General features: G+C 37.2%; 1 protein-coding gene across 2 annotated transcripts in view; it reads left to right on the forward strand.

The window, feature by feature from the left end:
* Nucleotides 1-423: 423 nt before the first annotated feature.
* The window catches only part of LOC135698365 (receptor-type guanylate cyclase Gyc76C-like), a 200,199-nt gene continuing 175,085 nt past the window's right edge, over nt 424-25,537 (forward strand). For both annotated transcript variants that reach the window (XM_065218293.1, XM_065218294.1), the window contains exon 1: nt 424-1,198. The gene's annotated coding sequence lies outside the window, so the exon portion shown is untranslated. The remainder of the gene's footprint in view (nt 1,199-25,537) is intronic.

Here is a 25,537-nt window from a genome sequence, read left to right on the forward strand (position 1 = left end):
CGACTGTGCTGTGACTATGTTCAGAATCAATTCATGAATGTAAAGTTCAACTCCGATGAGTTCCCCTGTTGCTGCTGCGTCGTTGGTACACTGGTTCTAGCAGCGTGCTTTCTTCCTTATCAGTTGGTTTATTCACAGAGTGTGGAGGAACAAAAATGCAGCAAAATCAAAACATTGGCGCGGTGGGTGACCGACTGCACGACGACGACGGCCGGCAACAGGAACAGACGTACGGCTGGCCCAACAAACGGGTGGTCACTCACCACTTGTTGCTTGCATAGGTTGGTGGGTGGTGAGGAAAAGCATAGGCAGGTACTCACTACTACCATCAACGGAGGCGGCGGTGGGTGTGTGATCGTGCATAGCCCATTCGAGGCTCTTGCGGCATGCATGTTGAGACTGTTGGTCAGTCTAGATCGAAACTCGATACGAAGCGAACGCGTTTCGAGGAACCGACCTCTCTCCCCGGAAGTGATCGTTTTTTGGTGTTTGTGGTGTGTGCTGATCCTGTTGGTGTTCTTTTTCTAACCATACCTACTTGCAATTATTACTATACACTACTCCACCGAAGACCAGATTGTATACGAGAGTGAGAGCAGGAGCAGTCTAACTGCGAGAGAAGGAAGAAAGAAGCCATAGCATAGTGCGGTGTGTAGTTGTGAATAAGATAAAAGTGTTTGAACTTGGCAAGGCGAAAAAGAAGTGAATCAAGAGCTAAAGTTATCAGTCAGTCTATCTCTAGTGTTGGCGCAGACGGAAAACGAGAGCAGTGAGAGAGCAAAGTGATCGTTATTTTTAATCAGTTGAATAAACAACAATTGGGTGTTTTAAAATAATAACAATAAATCATCGAAAATTGCGATTCCAAGTGACTGTGTTAGTGTGCTGGCAAGAGTAATGCAAAATTTCTAGTGAAGAACCGATTAGTAACTGAAGAGGAATAGTGTTTCGAGTATCAATGGATTAACTGTTTAAATGCATTTGGTCGGAAATAGTGTGTGGTTGTTATTATAGCCTGTCGATTGAGTTGAATAAACACTTTGATTGTGACGTTAAATGGGACCCCGCTATGCGAGAATAAAGACACGCAGCTTTGCTTCAGCAATACTGGCTCGCAGCTTGGTGTAATCAACTTTTGAGGGTTCTACATATCGCCACCCAATTCATGCAAAAAGGCACGGAAAACAATTTCCACAGGGTTAGTATTTTGATGAATCCCGTCCATGTATTGGTATAAAACGTGTATTCGCATGTGATCAGTTCGCGTACGCCAGCAATACACTAACGATGCTTTGTCAGCGCAAATTACTGCTACTGCGCTGACATAAAAAATCTTTGAGTGTTCAAAAAATAGCTTTTACGGTCATTTGCCACTGCCAAAAACCTTGTCGCCAAGTCATATTCCACGGAAGATGGTGATCGCAGTTTCGGTTGCTGGTGGTGGTCGTGCTCAGGCGCACACACATGCGGATGCGATCGTCATCGCCGTCTATCGGTCTTATTTGCATTCTACAAGTCGCTTAAGTTGCACCACCACCACTGTGCAGCGGTCAACATTTTGTTACTCATACACTTGAACATCGATCATGTCTTACTACTCTCATTTTGAGATTCTCTGCGGGTGCTTCGCACGATTGGTACCAGTGATAGGCTCAGTCAGAGCTGCCACAATAGCGAATGTCATTTTATTGTTGGTGTTACTTTTATTGTTGTTGTTGCTGATGGCTGTAGTTGTTGGATTCGTTTTGATAGCTTGGATTGCGCTGTACTTTCTCACCTACCTAATGGGTTTTTGATTCATATGAGGATCGCGTAGGAATGTCTGGTGCTAAGTAATTTGAAAACGTTCAATTTAGTTAAAATTGCTGTTTTGTTTCCGGTCATTCTATAAATAGTTATCATACTCGAATATCATTGCGAGCATAGTTTTTGCGAAATGAATTCGAGATTTTGCACATTCCATATTTTAATTAAAAAAATGCTACGTTATGAGAGTTGATAAGGTATTTCAATGGTCATAGAACAATTATTAAAACCAGCTTTGTGTTACAGCTAGTTCTGAACTCTTCGTGCTATCCGAGCTGTTTGTGCTTTATCTCAACAACATTAATCATTGGATTTGCTTGGACCTACTGTGTCGAATGTGTTTATTGCTTCAAGTATTCTTTTCGATATTTTTTTATTTCAAATGCGTCGTTTAGTTTGATGCTATCTGATTATTGATATCAGTGTCTTAAAATTGTACTGTTTTGATTCAAATACATTCAATGAAACATCATACACCGTTGTATTTACCGTTTATACTATCTAGGACGATAAGTACTGTTTCGAACGAAAATTAAAATTTATTTCACACAATAGAAGTGATTTTCACTGAGTCTGTTTCTTGGTATCATGCTTGCAAGCCAGAAAGCGTCGCAATCATACAATGTGTCTAGAGAGGAAAACTTTTGTTATGGAGGCGTGGGTCTAGTCTTGGCTGAAATTTCTCAATTTTCAGACTTGGTTCTTAAGACAATAATCAGTTCTTTCTTATTTTTTGTGTAAAAAGCAGCGCGAAATTATGCCGACTCCGTCTCCGACTCCTAGATCAACAGATTGAATTCAGATTGAAAATAGTATTGCTCTGAATCTTCATTTTATATGCTCGAACCATGAAATTTTGGGATATAAAAACCTCTTTATTAAAGGAATTTGAAATTTCTATAATGCTGTCGTCCTGTTGGCTAGGAAGTTCGTGCATTGTTGTTAGTTTTCCAATGAGCTTCTAATTGTGCTCCGTAGTGCTTCTCGGGATCTTAATATTTGTTAAGGATGGTCAGCAAATGATTTCAACCAATAATCAATTGTTAATCATTATATTAACTTCAAATATGTGTAAATATTGGAAATTTAGTTAAAATATATGGTTATCAAGACGTCAAATGGGGCATATATACACTGGGGGTAGGGGGATGGTTTGCGAGTGTGTTCGGTCCATGCAAATTTCATTTGGATACTTTTAACCGATGGGGCAAATCAGTAAAAAGTAAGTAAAGTATTGTGAATAAAATGCGCAAAATAAGCAATGCGTTGAAAAATACATGACAGTGTATCAAAAATACACTCAAAACATGTCAATGCGCATTAAAATGCGTAAAGTATGCCAATGCGCTTCTTAATTTGGTGATGGTCCCACCTTTTACTTCTACAAAGGTTTGAACTGGACGAGTTATCTTCAAGATAATTAAATATAAACATTTTAACCAGGTTTGCAAACAAAATCGAGCTGGTTACAATTACAGATATAAATCCTGTTAAATATGCTATAGGCATCAACCAAAAACATTCACAGGTGTAACCAGTTATCAAGAGTCCAAGTATACTCCTCGACAAAACTTCCATTTACAAGTGACCTGGGATTTACACGTATAAGCTTCAGCAGTGCCAGGGCTATATGCAGGAAACTACTTCCAGTCATTTATACTTGTGTTCCGCGCACGAGACTCAAACCATTGCAGACTACTCCAAGTTATATTTTTACTATTACTACTAGAACAAACTAAAAATCTATCATCACCATCGTGGCGAAACATGTAGTTTTTGGTATACATTACTAAAACGTCTTTGTGACTGTGTTCACACAAAATAATCCGTTAGAGATAAATTCGTTAAGATACATTATTTATCAATTCATAAAAATATAACTGCTCAATATCCCTCCCCTTGGCTAGTATTTGCACCTTGCTGCTGGTGGGTGGGCTTAATTTCATGCTTTATTGTGGAGTGTTGGAGACGGTAGGTTTATGGCCGGCGATGCTGGCTCATGCCGCGATAGAATGGCGCCATGGGCAGGCGATGGGGATTACTAAGCTTCCCCTGTTTGAGAGCCGCGTTGTAGTACGCTTATGTATAGGCACTGACGTTGCGTGCGATACTGGCGGGTTTTAATGCAAATCAATCTTATTTTATTTATTTTTACGCAGATAGATTTATTTGGGTTTGCAAGGGAATTATACTATTGAAATATTTCAGAAAGTGTCCAGCAGTGCTCTTTCTATTTGCGTGACAAGCTTTCATTGTTGTTTTCAGTGAAGTATTACTCAGGGGACAATGTTAAACACCATTTTTGTACATGGTATTGTAACTTATATTATATATGCTTCATTTTGATTAGTGATAAGTGTTTGAACTATGGCTCTGGATTTCCATTGTGGCGTGCTTCTATTGTGACATACCCATACGTATTTTTGTGGTGCAACACAGTTAGGGAACTAACTTCAAAGAGAAGCACTTGAAGACGAACTGGGACGAACTAAGATATAATAAATATAGATCTAAGTGAAAAGTACTTGAAACACGTTAAATTCAGACGGTCTAATGACATTAAGTAGATTAACAAAATAGTGAAGATGCGAGGGGTTTGCTTAGGGAGGCGGAGTGATTTGAGATTTGGGCGTGGTTGATTTTGTGGACAGGCGCTTCAAACCCCGATTTCTCGCGAATAAAGGGTGATACGGTCAAAATTTGGTCAAGGGAAAACGCGTGTAAATCGGTGAAATCGTTTAGTTAAAAAATCAAATTAAATTTCTTTTTCAAGTTCAATTAGTATAAAATTCAGGAAAAATATTCAGTTAGGCTTCCGCTTTTCCAAATCCGAATTGCCGGGCCTTACGCTTGACCCCTGCCATCGGATTTTGTACAGCCACCTTGTCCACCTTCTTCGCCGCAGAAAGCCAGTTTGCCTTGAACTGCTGCTCGCCCTTAGCAGTTTTTTTGGTCTTCTTTAGGTTCCGCTTGACAATAGCCCAGTATTTCTCAATTGGGCGGAGCTCTGGCGTGTTGGGAGGGTTCTTGTCCTTGGGAACCACCTGCACGTTGTTGGCGGCGTACCACTCCATGGCCTTTTTACCGTAATGGCAAGATGCCAAATCCGGCCAAAACAGTACGGAACAACCGTGTTTCTTCAGGAAAGGCAGCAGACGTTTATTCAAACACTCTTTCACGTAAATTTCTTGGTTGACAGTCCCGAAAGCTATGAAAATGCTGCCACAGGTACAGATGGCTTGCCAAACCAGATATTTCTTTGCGAACTTTGACAGTTTCATGTGCTTGAAAACATCTGCTACCTTTCCCCTTCCTTTTGCCGTATAAAATTCCTGTCCCGGAAGCTGCTTGTAGTCGGCTTTGACGTAGGTTTCGTCGTCCATTACCACGCAGTCAAACTTCGTCAGCATCGTCGTGTACAGCCTCCGGGATCGCGCTTTGGCCGTCGTATTTTGTTTATCATCGCGATTTGGAGTCACTACCTTCTTGTAAGTCGATAGTCCGGCTCGTTTTTTGGCTCGATGCACGGTTGTAGACGATACACCCAGCTTATTTGCGGCATCTCGGAGAGAGAGGTTAGGGTTTCGCTTGAAACTACCGGCAACTCTCTTTGTCGTCTCAGCGGCTTCCGGTTTTCGATTTCCCCCCGATCCAGACTTCCTGGCTGTCGACAAACGTTCCCCAAGCACTTTAATTACATTTGTAACGATTGATTTGGCAACTTTTAGCGATTTTGCCAACTTTGCGTGCGAGTAGCTCGGATTTTCGCGATGCGCGAGCAAAATTTTGATATGCTGCTCTTCTTGCTTGGACGGCATTTTGACAACTGAAGAGTGAATTCCAAAATCAAAATAGGAACAACATTCTACACACACACACACACCTTCAAAATGAGGGGTGTTCAGGTTTTTTAAATGCAAAATTGAAAGAAATACGTCAAGTTGATATTGACCAAATTTTGACCGTATCACCCTTTAAAAGTTCAGCCTAGAAAACTATCAACACGATCTGGTAAAGGAATGACATCTATATCATCTGGTATACTTTATTCGCGAGATGGAGCTTTTATTCACGAGAAGTCGGTGATTGACGTGTTTGTTTTCATGATTAACTAATTTGAAACAAAGCTCAATAGTAAAATAAGTAGAATATCTAGAGAGGAAATCAAAATTTATCAACTTGCCAACATAGGCTATCACATTCATTTTGGTGGAACTCTTTAAATGATTTCACTAGCTTAGAGCATATTTGAACTTTATACACTGATGGTCATTTCCCATTCCTATGCGCTGAATCCAAAAATGTTGTCCAAAAAAATCTCAGTAGGATAGTTTTCGAGATAAAGTCTGGAACGCGCAAAAATAGGTTAACTTCAAATTGGTGTATTTCAGTTAAAAATGCATAAAAAACCTGAAATGCTGCATTTGGAAGTTGAGTGTATATACAATGATTGCTATGATGAGTTTTCACCATTTGCTATCCAGTTTTCAAAATGACGTCCAAGCAAGAGGAGCAGCGTATCAAAATTTTACTCGCGCAGCAAGAGAATCCGACGTTCTCACACGCCAAGTTGGCAAAATTGCTTGATGTGGCCAAATCGACCGTGACAAACGTTTTTAAAAGTGTAATCCGGACGTGGCAGTGACGACGAAGAAGGTGGCGGTGAAATATAAGCGGAATCCTACCCTCTCTATCCGGGACGTCGCTGGAAAGCTCAATGTCTCCCATACTACTGTGCAGCGGGCCTAGAAACGAGCCGGGTTTTCGACGTTTAAGAAGGTGAATGTGGCGAACCGAGATTACAAACAAAACACGTCGGCAAAGCAGCGGTACCGAAAGCTGTAAAAGAATCTGCTCACAAAATTCGAGTGTGTCGTCATGGACGATGAAACTTATGTAAAGGCGGATTTCAAGCAGCTTTCGAGACAGGAGTTTTATACCGCATCAGGAAAAGGGAAGGTGGCTGAAATTTTCAAAACCATCAAACTATCGAAGTTCCCGAAAAAATATCTCGTCTGGCAGGCCATATGCACGTGTGGTCTAAAAAGCGGCATTTTCATTACTACGGGAACCATCAATCAATAGATCTACGTCCTAGAGCGCCTGGAAAAGCGGCTGCCACCATTCCTAAAGTAACATAATAGATCTGTGCTGTTTTGGCCGGACTTGGCGAGCTGCCACTATGGGAAAAAGGCAAGCGAGTGGTACGATGCCAATAACGTGGTTGTGGTACCCAAAGACCACAACCCTCCCAACAGCCCAGAACTCCGCCCTATCGAATGGTATTGGGCCTTCGTCAAACGGAATCTCAAAAAACACTAATAAATCCATTGAAAACGAGCAGCAGTTTAAATCTAACTGGCGTTCGGCGACGAACAAGGTCGATGAGACTACTGTGCAAAATTAATTTGAAGGGGTTAAGCGGAAGGCACGGTAGTTCGAATTTGGCAAACAAAAAGAATAAACGAACATTTCTTCCTTTAAATATATCAATTGAACTACCAAAAGAATAATAAGAAGATTTTTGTGATGTGAATTTTGACTGTCAGAAACGATTTTTTTGTCGACCAATTTTTGCGCGTTCCAGTCTGTATAGCTAAAAACTGAAATTTCACTTCAAAAAAAGGTTTTTACTAAAATATAAATATGTCCGATTGTAATAAAGTTATATTAATTATGTTAACGCCTAATTAAAGGTGATATTTGAATATCATTTTTAAGATAGATTAGTAGTACAACTACTGCAAAAAAATTTATTTACACTGCTTAAAAACTTAGCAAAAATTCATTTTTTCTGGGAAAAATGCAAAATATAAAAAAAAAAAAATAAACATACTATTAATTAACAAAAATACTACGAATCTCAATGACAATTGATGACGTGGATAAATCGTAAGAAAAATTTCTTAACCTTTAATTTGGTGTTAAAATAATTGATATGGTCTCATTTAACCGGAGATAGTTGAATTTTAGTAAACAATCTTTTTCAAAGTAAATTTTCATTTTTAGGTGTATCTCGAAAACTATCCTACTGAGATTTTTTTTCGTTCGAAACGGATTTACTTATTCAATCGGATTACAACGTGGATGTATCTACGAGCACTTGTCACAGCATTTTTTCTATAACTATCTTGAAACAATACACACGGAATCCAGTGTTCTACCTGCCAACATAAGCTAGACCTTCTGCTGTATTGTCGAAGATAGAAGCAATATTAAATGAGACAAGATTTAATGAAAACAAAGCTGTCACGAAGCTCCAATAATAAAAAAATAACAAATAAAAAATATATAGAAATAACTGCTCAATATACTACTTTTAGATGTGAAATGCAGCGTCTCTGAAATTTGTAAGTGTAGTTACACGCTTGATGTGTCTAGGCATCAAATTCAAAACATTTATACCTTTAAAAAAAGAAATTTTATGAAGCATTATAGATGTGGAGTTCTTACTTCATCTGCATTTCTAGTGTTATATTTATAAAAATCACTTCCTCTTTCAATCCGATCCTACAAATATCGAGGCAGCAAATCGTTAACTACTGTATAAATGAACACCATAGTCAAATATACAATTCTTTGCTTCACTGACAAATGAGGAAGTAAATATATTACATCTTAAAATCAAACGCATTACTTTATTCTGCAAACGCTGTATTCTCGATATTTGTGTTTCATTGGCCAAAAATAGAATGGACGGGCCAAATATAAGATGAGGGGTGATTATTGATTTGTACTACTGTATTTTACCGCCAATAGTTAAATCGTTTTTCAAGCGACAGAATTCCATGCTTCTTGGCAATTTTCTTGATGACATTGTCAATATGAGAATTGAACTTGAGTTTGTCATCAATAATCACACCAATATTTTTAATTTCCTGAACGCGATCAATTGTCTTATCATCAATTACAGCGGAAACACCATCCCACGATACCGCAAAATTACCATAAATCTAAAAATATAGAAAAAATGTATAAAAAATCTTAAAAATATTATATTTTCCTAACAAAAAAAAAAAAAAAAACGTGTAAAATAAAAATTGAACTCAAAAATTGAACTGCCGGTTTTGTTTAATTTCCACCTTGTAAATAAATCAGAAATCAAAAAAAAAATGGATTTTCGTTGATATTTTAAATTTTATTCCAATATTTTTAGAAAATTACATACGCGCCCGATTTTTTTTTCGTGGTAAGCTTTTCCTTAAGGGGAAGCTTACCGGCCCGAAAATAAAAAAAATATTTTCGGTAAATTTTTATTTCTTTAAAAATATTGGGAAAAAATATCAAAAATCAAAGCAAATCAGTTTGTTCCTTAGATTTTTGTCAAAAATTACATGTAAAATTTTTTTTTTCTATCTCATCATGAAAAAAAATGGACTCTCAGCAAAACCGAAAAGTCGATGTTTTGTGGTTTTTTGAGTCCAACTTTATGCCATAATGACTTATAAAAAATGTTTTTTCACGTGAATTTTCGTTGAAAAATTAAAAAATATGTGATTTTCTTAGAATTTTGATATCTTTTTCCAATATTTTTAGAAAAATCAAAACATAATTATTTTTTTCGGAGCGGTGAGCTTCCCCTTAAGACTATTTTTGGCACTCCTAAATTTTAGTGATTCTAGGTTATTTGGTGTTTTTTAATGACAATCTTGTGCCATCTTTTTGTTCATGTTTTTACGTAGACTACGTTTTACCTGTACCGTTCCACAGGGGGTAAATCGAAAATCTAAAATTGCTACCGTCACGAAAAGGTGTTAGATTTCGAACGCTTATAACTTTGCCGTTTATAAATGAAATTAAAATCCAAATGCACCAATCGATAGGAAATACTTCTGCTACAATAAATGTTTTGCCAATTTTTCATAAAAAAAAACTTTTAAAAAATGTGCAAATAAAAAGTGATAAATTTTTCACTGTTTTCATGGGATAAACGTTCTCCCCAAACCCAATCGTCATAATCGAATACCATTTGGTTGCGCATCATTTTGCTTGAATCTGAAAAGTTATAAAAGAGCGCTGCTGTCGCGCCTCCGCTCATTTGGCATTGGAGGGCGTGGTGAGCTTGACAACCAGCGGTGAGGTGGAAGGAGACGGCTCTGCAATGAGCTGTTTATGCATTATGTTCAATTCGCACCCACTCGATATTATCTGATTCCACTGGCGATTTTGTGTGATTTTGATAGTGTGAATGAAAACCAAGTTTTAAATTCGTGGAAAATCGAAAGTTGTAGGTAGATACGTCTTGGCAAAAAACAAAACGAAAATAATGTAGCATCGAAGTTACATTCTGAGTTGTGTCTAAGTTGCCCCTATAAATATGCAATTTTGTTGTCCTTTAGCATGTTGTTTTTTATGCAATACTAGCTGAGTGTGCCCGGTCTTGCTCGGGATTCAATATTAGCTTGAGTTTATGCACCGATTAAAAAAAAGGATGCTATATTGTACGTAGCCCCCCCCTATTATCTAAGGGGCTACCCCCTATGATTATCTCCTTATACCCCCACACTCGCCCCCACATGCCTAATTTGGTTCCATTTGCTTGATTAGTTCTCGAGTTATGCAGAAATTTCTGTTTCATTTGTATTGGAGCCCCCCCTTACAGAAGGGGGAGGGGTCTCGAACCATCATAAGAACCTTCCACGGCCCCAAAAACCCCTGTATACAAATTTTCACGCCAATCGGTTCAGTAGTTTCCGAGTCTATAAGGGTCAGACAGACAGACAGACAGACAAAAATTAATTTTTATATATATAGATACATAGATAGATAGATAGTCACAACTGAAAAAAATTAAACCCAGTTTTGCACGAAAAATGGGCACACCGCAAATAAAAAAAAAAGAATAAAATTAAAACCCTGATTATTTTTAGCTACTAAAATAAAGCATGTTTGAATATTTCAAACTTAAAATTAGCCCAAAAATTATGGACAATTATTATTTTTTCTAAAGATTTCGACTCTCTTGCACCTATAGTTGCGGTTGTGTTCCTATCATATTTAGTGGAATCCGTTAGAAACCAATGCATTCTACTAATATAGTAACCAAAGTTAGCAACTACCACCACTACAGGAATAGTGGAGGATGAGTTTTCTAACAATGTGTGCAATTTTATTTCAATACAATAATTTCAAATCAAACATGTATGACATTGAATGTTAGTTGCGTTTTCTATCACCCTCTGCACCAAATGGTAGAAACGGACCATGCAGACGATGTTATGAATTTGTATATTTTTTATTTCGTGTTCTGTCTACGCTTTTGACTATACTTTTATTTTCCTTGATTTGTTTTCCGTCGATCTTGTTTTCCGTGCTGAGCACCAATGCTACCGACGCCAGGGAGGCAGCTTTCACACCTGGACCCTACCTATCGACCCATCAGCTCACTAACCGGGACCAACGGCTATACTTCCCGAAGGAAGGCGTGATCAGAGATGTTATGCCTCAGAACATCCCGACGGCGCCGACTGGGATTGAACCCAGGCCTGCTGGGGTGAGAGGCAATCACACTTAACACTACACACCCAGCGCCGCTTTCGACTATGCTATCAAGCATTTTATTTATAACATTGTAGAACGACAACACACTTGCCACGACTCTCTCCAATTCCCGTTCAGCAGAAAAAGGATACGAAGTCGAGTGTAAAGGGTGATACGGTCAAAATTTGGTCAAGGGAAAACGCGTGTAAATCGGTGAAATCGTTTATTTAAAAAATCAAATTAAATTTCTTTTTCAAGTTCAATTAGTATAAAATTCAGGAAAAATATTCAGTTAGGCTTCCGCTTTTCCAAATCCGAATTGCCGGGCCTTACGCTTGACCCCTGCCATCAGATTTTGTACAGCCACCTTGTCCACCTTCTTCGCCGCAGAAAGCCAGTTTGCCTTGAACTGCTGCTCGCCCTTAGCAGTTTTTTTGGTCTTCTTTAGGTTCCGCTTGACAATAGCCCAGTATTTCTCAATTGGGCGGAGCTCTGGCGTGTTGGGAGGGTTCTTGTCCTTGGGAACCACCTGCACGTTGTTGGCGGCGTACCACTCCATGGCCTTTTCACCGTAATGGCAAGATGCCAAATCCGGCCAAAACAGTACGGAACAACCGTGTTTCTTCAGGAAAGGCAGCAAACGTTTATTCAAACACTCTTTCACGTAAATTTCTTGGTTGACAGTCCCGGAAGCTATGAAAATGCTGCTTTTCAAGCCACAGGTACAGATGGCTTGCCAAACCAGATATTTCTTTGCGAACTTTGACAGTTTCATGTGCTTGAAAACATCTGCTACCTTTCCCCTTCCTTTTGCCGTATAAAATTCCTGTCCCGGAAGCTGCTTGTAGTCGGCTTTGACGTAGGTTTCGTCGTCCATTACCACGCAGTCAAACTTCGTCAGCATCGTCGTGTACAGCCTCCGGGATCGCGCTTTGGCCGTCGTATTTTGTTTATCATCGCGATTTGGAGTCACTACCTTCTTGTAAGTCGATAGTCCGGCTCGTTTTTTGGCTCGATGCACGGTTGTAGACGATACACCCAGCTTATTTGCGGCATCTCGGAGAGAGAGGTTAGGGTTTCGCTTGAAACTACCGGCAACTCTCTTTGTCGTCTCAGCGGCTTCCGGTTTTCGATTTCCCCTCGATCCAGACTTCCTGGCTGTCGACAAACGTTCCCCAAACACTTTAATTACATTTGTAACGGTTGATTTGGCAACTTTTAGCGATTTTGCCAACTTTGCGTGCGAGTAGCTCGGATTTTCGCGATGCGCGAGCAAAATTTTGATACGCTGCTCTTCTTGCTTGGACGGCATTTTGACAACTGAAGAGTGAATTCCAAAATCAAATTAGGAGCAACATTCTACACACACACACTTTCAAAATGAGGGGTGCTCAGGTTTTTTAAATGCAAAATTGAAAGAAATACGTCAAGTTGATATTGACCAAATTTTGACCGTATCACCCTTTAGAAAGAAATGAGCGCTTCTTATTAGCTTTTAGCCTATCCATATTCCAAAGCATGGAGAGAACAGTGGAGAAAGCACAATTCTAATAATCGCAACGTGCTTGGTTCGAGTCAAAGTTTTTTCTATTTTTTTCGACATGATTCATTTCACCACTAATACGCTCCACATTTATCTTTCTCCATTTTCTTGCTGTATATCGCATCCTCCGTTCATGCGGTCTCTACTAACATCCTGCGATGATGAATCTCTCATAATTGTAAGCAAATCTTACATCCTTTGGTTGGGTGTAGGATGCGGAGTTCCGAGCTTCAATTATAATACCACTCATGAACGCTTTTATCAACACAGCGTTCACATTTTTCCACAACGCAAGCTTCGTAGAAGAAGATTCGGAAGCGTTACCGATTCCTTTTCTAACGTTCTTTCCGATTTTTTTGATTTGTAATCATCGGTTAACTGGCGAGATTTCAATCTAAAAATAAATTTCATGACAAAATTCAGAGAATTATTGAAAAGTGTCAGAATCAATCAGCACATCCTAAAAGAAGGCAAACATTGAGCTAGCTAGTGGGCGTAGCAGTGATAGCTGATGATAGCACTCATATTTAATCGACTGGTGGGAAATCATGTTAAAAGTGTACGATGGAATTTATTATTAGTTTAGCTTCCATTTATAGATGCATTGTTATTTTTTTAAAATCTCAATACTGCGAATTTGATTTATCCACTACTGGTGATGCGACATCCGAGTTTTTGTTCTTGTTATACAGTGGCAGTGGTGGATGCAATGAAGGTAGATGGAGACTCACCATTGTTGATTTTCCTAATTTCATGTTGATTATATGGTGGATAAATAGGACATCGTTCTTACGTTGTTGAGAAATGTTGCGTTCTGTTCTTCTTCTGAGATAAATTGTTTATCTAACGACGTCGAAGACGTCTGCATTCTGATAATCGCTGAAGTATCTACACACAATTAATATTTATTTTTCGTGATTTTTATTTGTATGCGTATGTTTGATCGTGTGATTTAAAATTAGAACCAAATTGAGAGCAAATTGTATCAAAAATTAAAAAAACCTAGAATGGTAGGTATTAAATTTTACTCATCCCAAACGAGGACAACGTCGAAATCGCGTATAAGGGGCGTGACGTTAAGCGTCACGCTAAACTGAGGAAAAATTACCTCCCCCTACCCCTTTCGTGACGTTTTTCCTATACCCAATGCATTGCTTGTCTAATTCATAAACCCCCCTCCTTCCTTAGAGCGTGACATAATTTGTGCATCACCCCTACAAAGAATTGAGTGTATGTAATAGTCTTCAACAGCCGTGAGTGAGGAGAGCAACGTGCTACTTACTCTGCTGGGGGCGGTGGCTTGGATTTCTGTCCCTTCGAGTATCTTTTCGGGATGAGAATTTTGTAGATTTCTCTGCACGTATGTCAAAATTTCAATAGTTTCAATTTTAGTAGAAGCTGTGTGTTTCAGTAGGCTCGTGATAAGTCTAGAGAATGAAGGGGATTATGTATCCACTAGTCAGTGGTGCTTGTAAGAGCAGTTTTTTGTTTCTGCTTTACTGCCGTTCTACACATATCTGTCCCATGTTCTAAAAGTAGCATCTGAGAAAATCGCAAATAATGTTTAAAACCATTCATGTTCATTGGAAGAAATGTAAGTCAAAATAAGTTAGTGCTTGGTTCACATTTCAACAGAATTAATTTTTTTTAGTGAAAACTACAAAAATTACCTTCAATGAAATCAGTTAAGCCTATTTTTATACGAAAACTATTTGCTTTGAAGTAGGAAATTCTACGCATGTCAGTCTCACTGGGATTTACTACTTTCCGTGTTGTGTTGGTCACGTTGCGTTTGAAGTCTTTACTCGTGAGTTTGTGGTTGTGTTTACGTGAGTATGCTTGCGTTCTCCGCGAAGCTTTGAAAGTTTCTGGATAATTTTCGATGTCTTTTGAGTCCACCCGGTTTATGGTGGCTGACCTGTTGTGAAAAAAGATCAATACATCTCAAGATTGTCGATCGTAGACTTCGATGATTTCAAGAAAGACTTTGGAAGAGTTAATATTCACAGTAAAGATTTCTTTCGTACAGAGATGACCTTTAAACTGTGAATTATTATATTATATTAGTATATTCAACCAAAAGCAACCATGAGATTAAATTTACGAAATGACGATATCCTGAATCAGCCAACAGGATCTTTATTTTAACTACAAATTATGGTAGCACCTATCAGCTTTATGGATGAACACCTGAAGTGTCAGAAGTGCCATCATTTTAAAATTTTCTATTTTTGTCTTTGGTTTACTGTAAGATCATTACATTTATGCCGCGGATACACTTGTATGACCTACTAAGAACATGTGCATTATTTGTATAGTAATTATGAGCACTATACAACAACTATACACAATCTATACAAATTTGACCATGGATGTGCTCATAATTTATTTTACAAATAATGCTCACGCTCATAGTTTGTCATCCAAGTGTATTCGCGGCATTATTCTTATAATTATGTTATGTTAGTTATGTTTTAATATGAACTCCCGTTTCTCTTAATATTTTTCATCATAAAATAAAAATTCTACTTCCCAAAATGGCTTATATATCCTTCCCAAAATGATCATATACATCCTGTTTCAATAATTCGTGCTCTTAAATCGATTCGTTAATGATAGGTTCGGAAAAAAAAAATCTTTGTGGGACAGTTATGCGTAGAATTTCAAATATGAGACAATTAGACTTGATGTTGTTTTTAAATAAGCCCAGAAAAAATACATGTTTTTCTATTTTCATTCAAAAGTTTACCTAAAAAGTAGTGTTATATTAACAAAAGTGAAAAACGTTGAAAAGTAACATGGAACAGGATATGCTTAGAACGGCAGTTTATTCCTTATATAACTTCCGTTAAATAATTTTAAATCAATTAGTTTGGCTTGCTCACTGTGACAGCCGTGCCGTGCTCAATAACAGTGATTATTCATGTTATGAATGCTACGTGATAGATTAGATATTTACTTGTGTTTGATTGTTTGCGCTGCGAAGCAGATTCCGACGGCACCAGATAACTGGAGCCGAGAATGGCTGGGAGCCTTTAATTTTAAAGCCGATACGCGGAATGTACCTATGCTTTTAGACATATTTGTGTATTTTGAAATATTAAAGAATGGTTTTTCAATAGAAAAAAATATTGGCTGTTCCTCTTCATTTACAAATTTATTAGTAATTGGTCCGCGATAAGTGGATCTACCACATGGAATTACATATATGATAGCTGATGTATGTGATTGAGGTTTGCTCTAACTATTCAAGAGTCGTTGAATAGTCATTGAGAATGGTGCATGTTCACGTGATTAAAGGGTACTTAAATTATTAGAATTCTGTGGTTGATGTTGGTTAAATTGCTGGTGTAATTATTATTTAGATTAAAATTTTTAGATTATTTGAACAAAGCATCTGCAATTCTATCGCTCGGTATCGGTAATTAATAATAAAAAGATTAATGTTAGATTTCTAGAAAGTTGTACCATATTAATCATTATTGGCAGTACCTGATACTGCAATCCGGAGGTAAATTGATCACTTATTAACTTAAATACAGAAATTAATTTCTGTGAATAAGTTAATTGAAGAACTTACGACAACAATATCCGTAGCAACGAGGACTCTATCGTTTTGCATGATTACTTATAATTATTATGCTTTTTTAATGATGTTTTTCAAATCTCAAATTTTGAAGCTATAAATAAGGGTGAAATTAATCAACCCCTCATGGCTTCCGATTCCGATTTGTTCTTATTAAATTTAGGTCCTCTGAATGCTTCTTTTATAGTTATTTATTATAAAATGTGTATTTTAAGCAGAAATTTCGAAAAAGATATCCTGAAATACACGGTTGCACTTAGGGGCTATTGAAATGGAAATCACTGAACATATCTAAAAAATCATTGAACGACAACAATAATTGTAGCCCTGCGATCGTTTGTTTGAATGCTGATATTGTATGCTATTGAATACTAGCTAAATAAAATTGAATTTTTTGCAGTAATGCTATCAAGGTTTATCTCGATATCTATCACCAAAAATGTTATACGGTACAGCTAAAAACGCAAAGGCCTGGTTATAACCCCGGAATACGGTAGGTCCTTTTTTATTTTGTCATTTAAAAAACTGCCATTGAGAATGTTAAATATTTAACTGGGGGTCATTCTTAATTGTGAGAATGCGTAGAATTTCTTCGGCACTTTACAAAAAATCTCTGAAATTCTGGGAAATACGTTGAATGTTATGGTCGGTCCGTAGATCCGTAGTAAATCCAGAGCTGTTACAAATCTTTCAGTCGCGAAAATCATAGAAACATAAAATGATATTGCGAAAATCGCGAAGAGATTGGAACTTTCGTTCCCAATGTGCTATCACAAAAATTGTGGAATTCCTTTTAATGGCGTGAATTGTTTATGGAAATTTTAAGGAAAAATTATCCCGATTTTCTGTTTATCGTCAAACAGTTAAAGTTTGAAATCTTCCAGATTCATCCATTTTTCCATTAATAATAGCAAAATATTTTGAAGATATATTACCAGAACAAAATTATTAATATGCTTTCACACTAAACTTTTATATTGGAATTGAAATCGGGAAATGCAGTATTTAATTGAAGTGCAATATTGCGTACTGTGTCACAGCATCGACACGCATGTTGACATTACTTTATGTCAAAGTTAAAATAACTGATGTTAAGAATTTGTAACAAATCAGTAAGTTTCAAAAAATTAGAACCATGTTAATTTCATGTTCGCATATCTCTGCTAGTTTTGGAACTTGAAAACTTTTCACGTTCCCTAACCTTTTATTATAATCTCCTCTTATATGTCTGGAATATTTAATTTACATAAAATACTTTGAAGATTTTTCTAAATCCAGGATCATATTATTTTCTACACATGAAATTTTAAAATATCTGAGTCAGAATTTCTATTGTTTTCATAAACCTTGAATCTTGATTCGTTTTCGGTGTCCAGGATCTCCAAATTAGTTAAGGAAAAATTTAATTGTCTTTTAATTTTCTCCATAATACTCTTGAAAATCTTCTGCAGAACTGTTTATTTTACTGCAGTGCTCCTAGCTGCCGGATCTGGACTGTTTTGACAGCAGTTTGTTTTGAAATGTTTCCTCTTTCAGTGCTGAAAATTTTGTCACTATTCATTGTGTTTAAAAGAAGTTATACTTGATGGAAGCCGCGAACCGAAAATTAATTTTGGACACTCACCAGAAAAATCCAACGTTGGTTAAAAAATCACGAAGTCGTTGAAATTGCCTAAATCAACCGTGTGCAGTGTTCTCAAACGTTTCGGTGAGTGGCATACTATCAAACGGCAGGATCATAGCAAGCGTGGTAGTAAAACTAAGGATCGGAAACTGGATTTGAAGGTGTTTAGAACGGTTAGGGCAAACCCGGGCTGTCGGATTATGATATCGCCAAGAAATGCAATGCCAGCCAAAGCACCGTCAGAAAGCTTCGTCAGTGAGAAGGATTTCGATTTTCGGGCCTGTAAGCACCCAAACAGAACACTCAAGCAGAATCTAGTGGCTAAAGGACATGCCCGGAAGTTGTGCAATGAGGTTCTTACAAAGTACGAAGGATGCATCCTCATGGACGACGAAACGTACGTGAAGATGGCTTATGGGAAGCTGCCTGGACAAAAGTTCTATAAAGCCACTGGTCGAAGTGATGTCCCTAGCAAGTTCAAATTCGTTTTAACCGATAGCTTATGATCTGGCAAGGTTTTTGCAGCTGCGGACAGAAAACCCAGGTTTTTGTGACAAACAAACTATGGATTCCAGAATGTACAAGCAGGAGTGTCTGAAAAAAACGTATTCTTCCATACATTAAGTCTCAATGGACCTGTTAAGCTTTGACCTGATTTGGCAAGCTACCACTACGGCGTAGAAGTTCTACAGTGGTATCGAGAAAACGGGGTAGATTTCTTCGAAATGGACATCAATCCACCCAACTGCCCTTAATCCTGCCCAATTGAGAAATATTGGGCAACTGTCAAACAGAAGTTGAAAAGAGTGGAAAGGTGACTCGGAATGCGGTAGAGATGAAGAAATGGTGGAACAAAACGGCCGCTTAGGTTAGCCAACAGTGGTATTCGAAGAAAAGTTCGAGATTTCATCAAAACCAAATCGGAATTTCGCTATTTTCCCTTTAAAGTGCAATAAACGTCCTTTTTTTGAGTACCCAAAATTTGTATTTCATTGGTTCCTAGCTACATCAGTTTTTTTTTGCGTCCAGATATTAAATGGCTCAAGCTTTATGCTATAAGCAAAAAGCTTGAAATGCGGTGTACTATTAATACAAATGGTATTTTTAAGCAATGAAAACGGTTCTTATTTGTCGTGGATTAGTATTTAAGGTCGTGGATTTGTTATGAGAAATCGCGGATTTCACGGATAAAATTTTGAAAATCTTGTAACAGCCCTGTAAATCTAAAAATCCGTAGATCTACGGATAAACCAGTAGACTTGACCACACTGTTCATTAGTCTAAGCTACACTACCATGAAAATCCATCGTACATTAATTCCATCATTTTCGAAAAGAAATTAAGCATTCTTAGAGAAGGACGGAAAGGATCGTTAGTTCAACACCCGTTGTCAGTAAAGACAGGGTATAACTCTGCATCTCCTGATGTAACAAGAAGGACGTTTTTGTAAGTTGGAAGGGTAAATAAGATTTGAATTCACTTTGAAAAACGATGCGTGCTTTCAACTTTTTCCCACCCACGGTTACTCTGGAGCACCATGCATTTTTGGACATTGTCTGCTATAACTTTCAGATATTATAACCTATTTTTGTAAAACTATTGCATCATAGTCTGCACTAGTTCTTCTCTTATCGGAAAGATAACCTAGGCCAATAGCTCAAGACACTCTAGAGATACTGGTTAAAACAAAATTATTCCAAAACAGTCTGGACGGGAAATTTAACCCTTATTTAACCCTAATAAGTAAATAATGTGACGCTATCAACTCAGCAACGCAAAATGACTTAGAATTGAACCCTAGCGCAAAAAAAAGTCACTATTAGGCCACTGAGCCCTGTACATCATAGCAAACCACTGACTGCGACTGGTAATCGTTTAAGTCTGGCGACATGAAGCTATTCGAATGAAATTTCATTCCTAGAAGGAGTCACCTATGATGTAGAACTTGTATCAAGCATAGATCACATGTTGCCGAGTATACCACACCACAAGATCTCTTTTATTATACGAAGGTGCCTGAGATTTAAACCACGATTATCTGCTCAGAAAGCAAAAACGTTCGCTACTAGGCCATCGATCTACTTCCATCACAATCAACACCACGAATGATGTTCTTCCAAACCCGGCAAGCTATTCAAGTGGAATTGATTTGATAAATCATGTGGTGCTTGGAAATAATAACAGAAAACGACACAATTATAAATCAATGCAACTGTCACTACAATGAGTTCCAGGCAAAAAAGCAAAAAAAAAATATTTTTTTAATCGACCTTCTACGATTTGTTTGAAATTTTGCGTTATTGTTTGTTAAATCGTGCTTGAAGTTTTTCAAACAATTGTAGTACTTTAACGGAATTTTGATTGAAATAACGTCTGTTTTTATTTTGTTTTTAAGTGTGTCCCAGAAAGTATAAGCACAGCTTATTATTTGAATAAAACAACGTTTTGTTATTGAACTCAAATTTTTATTTCATATATTTGTTCAATATTGTATTCACTTTCAATTGGATGAAAATAATCCGCAGTTCCTTTGATCGTATGCCAATGAACGAAATTTTAATCTTACTTTAATCTTAATCTGCTACTTTCTGGATGTGTGGACCTTAACTAAATAAGCCACTTAGCATATACTTAGTTTTCCAAAATTTATTTAGGCTAACCTTTGAGAAGGGCCAAACTTTTTTTTACCGATTTTTTTCAAAAAAAAAAATATGGAAAAATGACAACTCCTACCAAAATGTATTGTAGGGTTGACTTTTAGGAAATCGTCCAAATTATCAAAAAAAAAAATACTGAACAAAATCCATTAGAGACCTACATTGAAAAAAAAAAAATAAATATAAAATTTGAAATCGATTTAAAAAAATGGGCATGTTTGATTGGATAAGCTTTGTCTCAAGATAGGTAATTATGTTTACTACCATTTGTCCATACATCGCGAGATGGGCACTTTTAAGGAAAAACAAAATGTTCTAACAAAAACTTTTTCATGCCTGAACTGATTTTTTTTAACTTGCCATTTTCACACAAAACTAAGCTCAAAATCATCTCAGAATCCAATGAAGCTCAATTTGCGATTCAATTTTGTCTAATCAGCACTTAAGTTCACTTTGATTAATCGAGAATTTCATATGAAAAGGGCTCATGATGCATTTTTCGCCAAATCGTATTCGGAATAGGCAGCACCCTCTCAGAGTTCAATTAAACTTTCTGGACATGTAGACCCTGTAAAAAAAAAAAAAAAAAAATAATTCCCTTATTCTGTTGTCTACTACTGAGGCAAAATCTGAAAATATGTGAGAGAATAAAGACAAGATTTTTCATATATCATTTATTTATATATTTTAAATGTTCTAAACCTATTTTCATACATGCTATTTTTTTCCTTTTTCCAATCAAGTTAAATATTTTTGGTTCATCTTCTGAATTATGCTGAATCCCATGCCCACTTCTTTTGTTGGGTATGCTTAGAATACCCTGCTCATTAACAAGGCTCTTCACCTGCCTCACCATGTACGTTGATGCGTTGAATTCTGCTACAACTTTATTCACAGACCAATACTTTGGCAATACTGATAATACTGTTATCTGATCTTTTCTGTCAGCTGTAAGGGAATTGAACTTCTTCGTATGCCTCTACTTTGCTAATGTCTGCTGTATCTAGATCAAACATATATTTTCGCACTGCTTGTGTAATTTCTAGAGATTTTTTTAACGATAATCCATGCTCCTCATGTTCCTCGATGAAATTGGAGATAAATTCAACGTTTCCACAAAGCCATTAAACTTCTCAACATTGTATGGGCGTTGCCGATCATCTGCTGATGGAACTGACTCCAATGATGGAACCAATGGTATCGTATCTGAAGGAAAGGAAAATAAAAAAAAAATAAGTGCAATTAGGAGGTTAAAAGTTGATAGAATCACCAGGATGACTGTTCTTACCTAGCTCATCTATGGATTGATGGCCACTCGTTGATGGACCTGGATCATCACTATGCTGCTGCCCACTAGTTGACGGTTGGATATTTACTTCATTTCCAACCGATCGGTGTTTTTTCATAACTGGACTTCTATTATGAGATATCACGCTACGGCATGACTCACAATTGCTCATCGTTTCATCAATTTCGTGGTTAAATCCCATTGAATGTATTTTTTCTACCATTGTTGACGATATGACCCGTAACTTATTTCGGTTGCATCTCGGATTATTTATATTTGCACAACATTTCAATCCTTTGAGCCTTAATTTACTAATTTGGTCTATGATAATAATTTCATTAAAACTTATCTTCACAACTTTCGTTATCAGATTGTATGAAATCAACCTTAGTTTTATAGTGCTCGTAGGTAGAATGAAGTGGTAGGTATATAATGTTAATGGTTTAGGCATAAATAACAGAAGGGCATATAAAATTATGATGCGATACGTTAACTTTCCAAATCGTTGTTGATACGAAAGAAGATCTAAATTTAAATTTTATTCATACCTAATTCTTTATGGATAATTTTAGCTAAGAATGCTAAGTTGCTATAGTAGTATCGGATTTTGCCTCAGTAGTAGACAATATAATCGATTAACCAAAGTGATTAGTTGCTGATTAGACAAAAATGAATCACCAATTGAGTTTCATTGGGTTCTGAGCAGTGCTGTAAATTTTCATATAATTCGATTGAAGATGAACCAATGCAACCATTCAATCAATTATGTGTAAACGAATTCTAACATGACCATAATTTGAAGAGCCTCTTTCTCATTCGAAGGTCATTGTCACTGTCAATTGAGTCACACACTATCATTTGATATACGACAGTGGAGTATGGAAAAAATCCAGCAAAATGGTCCCGAACAAACAAGTCACCCGATGTCGGATCAATGTAAGGCTAATTTAAAGTCGATGCCGACCCAATGTCGTGTTGTTGTCGGGTCAATTTTGGGTTTATGTCGGGTCAATGTCTGGTCAACATCAGGTTGGGGTTTGGTAGAAGTCAGGTTGGTGTCGGGTTGGCTTAGCTTTTTCGCCGGAATGTCGACCAGAGCTCCGTTTATGTGTAGGTCACACTCAATTGAATGATATATAGCGTTTTTCAAATGAGAAAGATCCATGCCTTCGTCAAATGACTAAGCAACTGATATCACCCATTTGGAGGAGGTCCCCTTTGATGTAGAATAGCTACTGTTTTAATTTTCATCAAAAATGTTCAAATGATTTTGAGAATTTACAGCACTGGTTCTGAGATGATTTTGAGCTTCATTGGTTTAGTTTTGTGAAAATGGTACGTTAAAAAATGACATGACATGAAAAAGTTTTTGTAAAAGTGCCCATCTTGCGATGTATGGACGGATGGTAGTAAACATAATTGTCTTGAAGAAAAGTTTCATCAAAATCAAACATGGCCATTTTTTAATCGACTTTAAATTTTAAAAATTGATTTTTTTCCAGTGTAGATTTTAACTGGAATTTTTTCAGTATTTTTTTTCGAAAACATGGACAATTTCCTAAAAGTCATCCATACAATACATTTTTGTAGAAGTTGCACTATCAACGAAAGAGAAAGTCGATGAAGCGAATCAATTTATGACGGTAGGGCCTTTTGAAAAGTTCGTTGAGAAATTGTAAATGGAAAACCAGAATTACGTACGAACCAGTGATGCAAAATATCATGACACTCACGTGACACTCGTCTTTGCATCAACCGACTATCGGTAACAGATCGTTTTGTCACGCAGTGAGAGTTAGATCCATGGCAAACATCACCAGTAATGGTCGCTGCTCACAAGCAAAACGTTACACTCGCTGCTGATGATGAAAAGCACAACGAAAACAGTGAAGAATTCTGCAGTAAGATGATGAGAAAAAGCGATGCGACAGAAGAAAATGAAAACAATGCCTACGCATTCCAAGTTCGTCTCGGCAGGCGCGACTGTGTGAGTTACAAACAAAGCAGGCAACATGAAACGGAAGCTGTTGGGCTCACTCACCGACACACTCAAATAAGCAAACAAAGCAGCAACTGCTTCAAAACGAGCACAGATGAGTGTCGTGACTGTCGGGAATGACCAGATCGGTGATGGATCACAACAGAAGACGACATTCACCAGTTGCTTTTTACTTCTTTCGTCAACTTGATGGATGGTCATGGAGAGAGCTTCGACGAGCACATTGATAGGAATGTACAAAGCGTTACTACCATCAGCTGTTTGGCGATCGTGATTGTGATAGGTCGCAACTCTGGTACGAACTAAAGAGCCTGAATTTATAAAGAGACGACATGTCAAAATTGGAACAATCGATTGTCTGTCAAAGTCATAGGAAAAGTCATTCCAATCGAGCAGAAGACCTGTCAAATGGATAAGATGTCGCCTCTTTATAAATTCAGGCTCTTTAGTACGAACATACGAGATGTTATTTCACAGCAATTCAACTGTTTTAAGAGTTCTTTTTTTTGCGCGCAGTTACCTACATGGTTTAACCAGTACGTAGGTAACTACGCAAAATATGAAAACAAAAACACTCTTGTCATTTTTCATAATATTTTTTTGATAAAATCGACAGAAAAAGTTTGGCCCTTCTCAAATGTTAGTCTAGATAAATTTTGGAAAAACTGAGTATGCAAAACTGCTTATTTAATCAAAGTCTACACATCCAGAAAATTTCATTGAAATCTGAGAGGGTGTTGCCAGTTTCGATTCGATTTGGCGCGAAATGCGTCTGTTATCTGTTTATTATTTCAATGGCAAGGTTGCTGATTGAAATTATCTTGGATGTAAGCCATATTTATTATTATAATGTAAGTCCTAAGGAAAAAATAATGTGAACATATTTTGAGAATCCTTCACTTATCGGTTGAATCGGTCTTAGAATCCATTGTTTTTCTTCGAAATCTGTTCTAAAGCTTTCAATGATCATGCCAATTCTCCGTTCATCAATGTTAGTTTCTACCGAATTCAAGTGCCCCCTGCTAGGCCAAAACTTGCTTAGGGAGATCTCACCAAGTCGCTTAGGGAGAGGCCATTTGCGTAGGCGTTGCTGCATATAATTTGTTTGCATAAATAATGACCGTAAAGTAGCGTTCAGTCGATGCGACCGTACACCCATACGCTTACTTTTTGTACAGAATTTTAGCGCGCTTCTTTTATTTCTCTTTTGGCAGTCGTGTGTGATTTTATGAAAAATAAATTCGTTCGTATTTGGCAAGTGGCCACCTCAAAGCACGGCCTTTTCTTCTATTTCGTCTCTCTTTCTTTGTTTATCGGTTTCTCGCGTATAATTGAGTGTGAAAAAAACCAAAATAAGTTTTAAAACATCTCGACGAACATTTCAATTGGTCCTATCTTCATTGACCGGTTCTCTTCATAACCACGAGCCATGCAAACAAATTTCGTTCTATTTTCGTCGAATAGTTTGATGAAAGAAGGTATTATCATAAGCCTAAAATATCTACCATAATAGGGAATGTTCTTGCAGTTGCACTATCAACGAAAGAGAAAGCC

This window comes from Ochlerotatus camptorhynchus, unplaced genomic scaffold (genome assembly GCF_037179485.1).
Source record: "Ochlerotatus camptorhynchus isolate MF236.1 unplaced genomic scaffold, CSIRO-AGI_Acam_v1.1 ptg000085l, whole genome shotgun sequence".
Lineage (NCBI taxonomy): Eukaryota > Metazoa > Arthropoda > Insecta > Diptera > Culicidae > Ochlerotatus > Ochlerotatus camptorhynchus.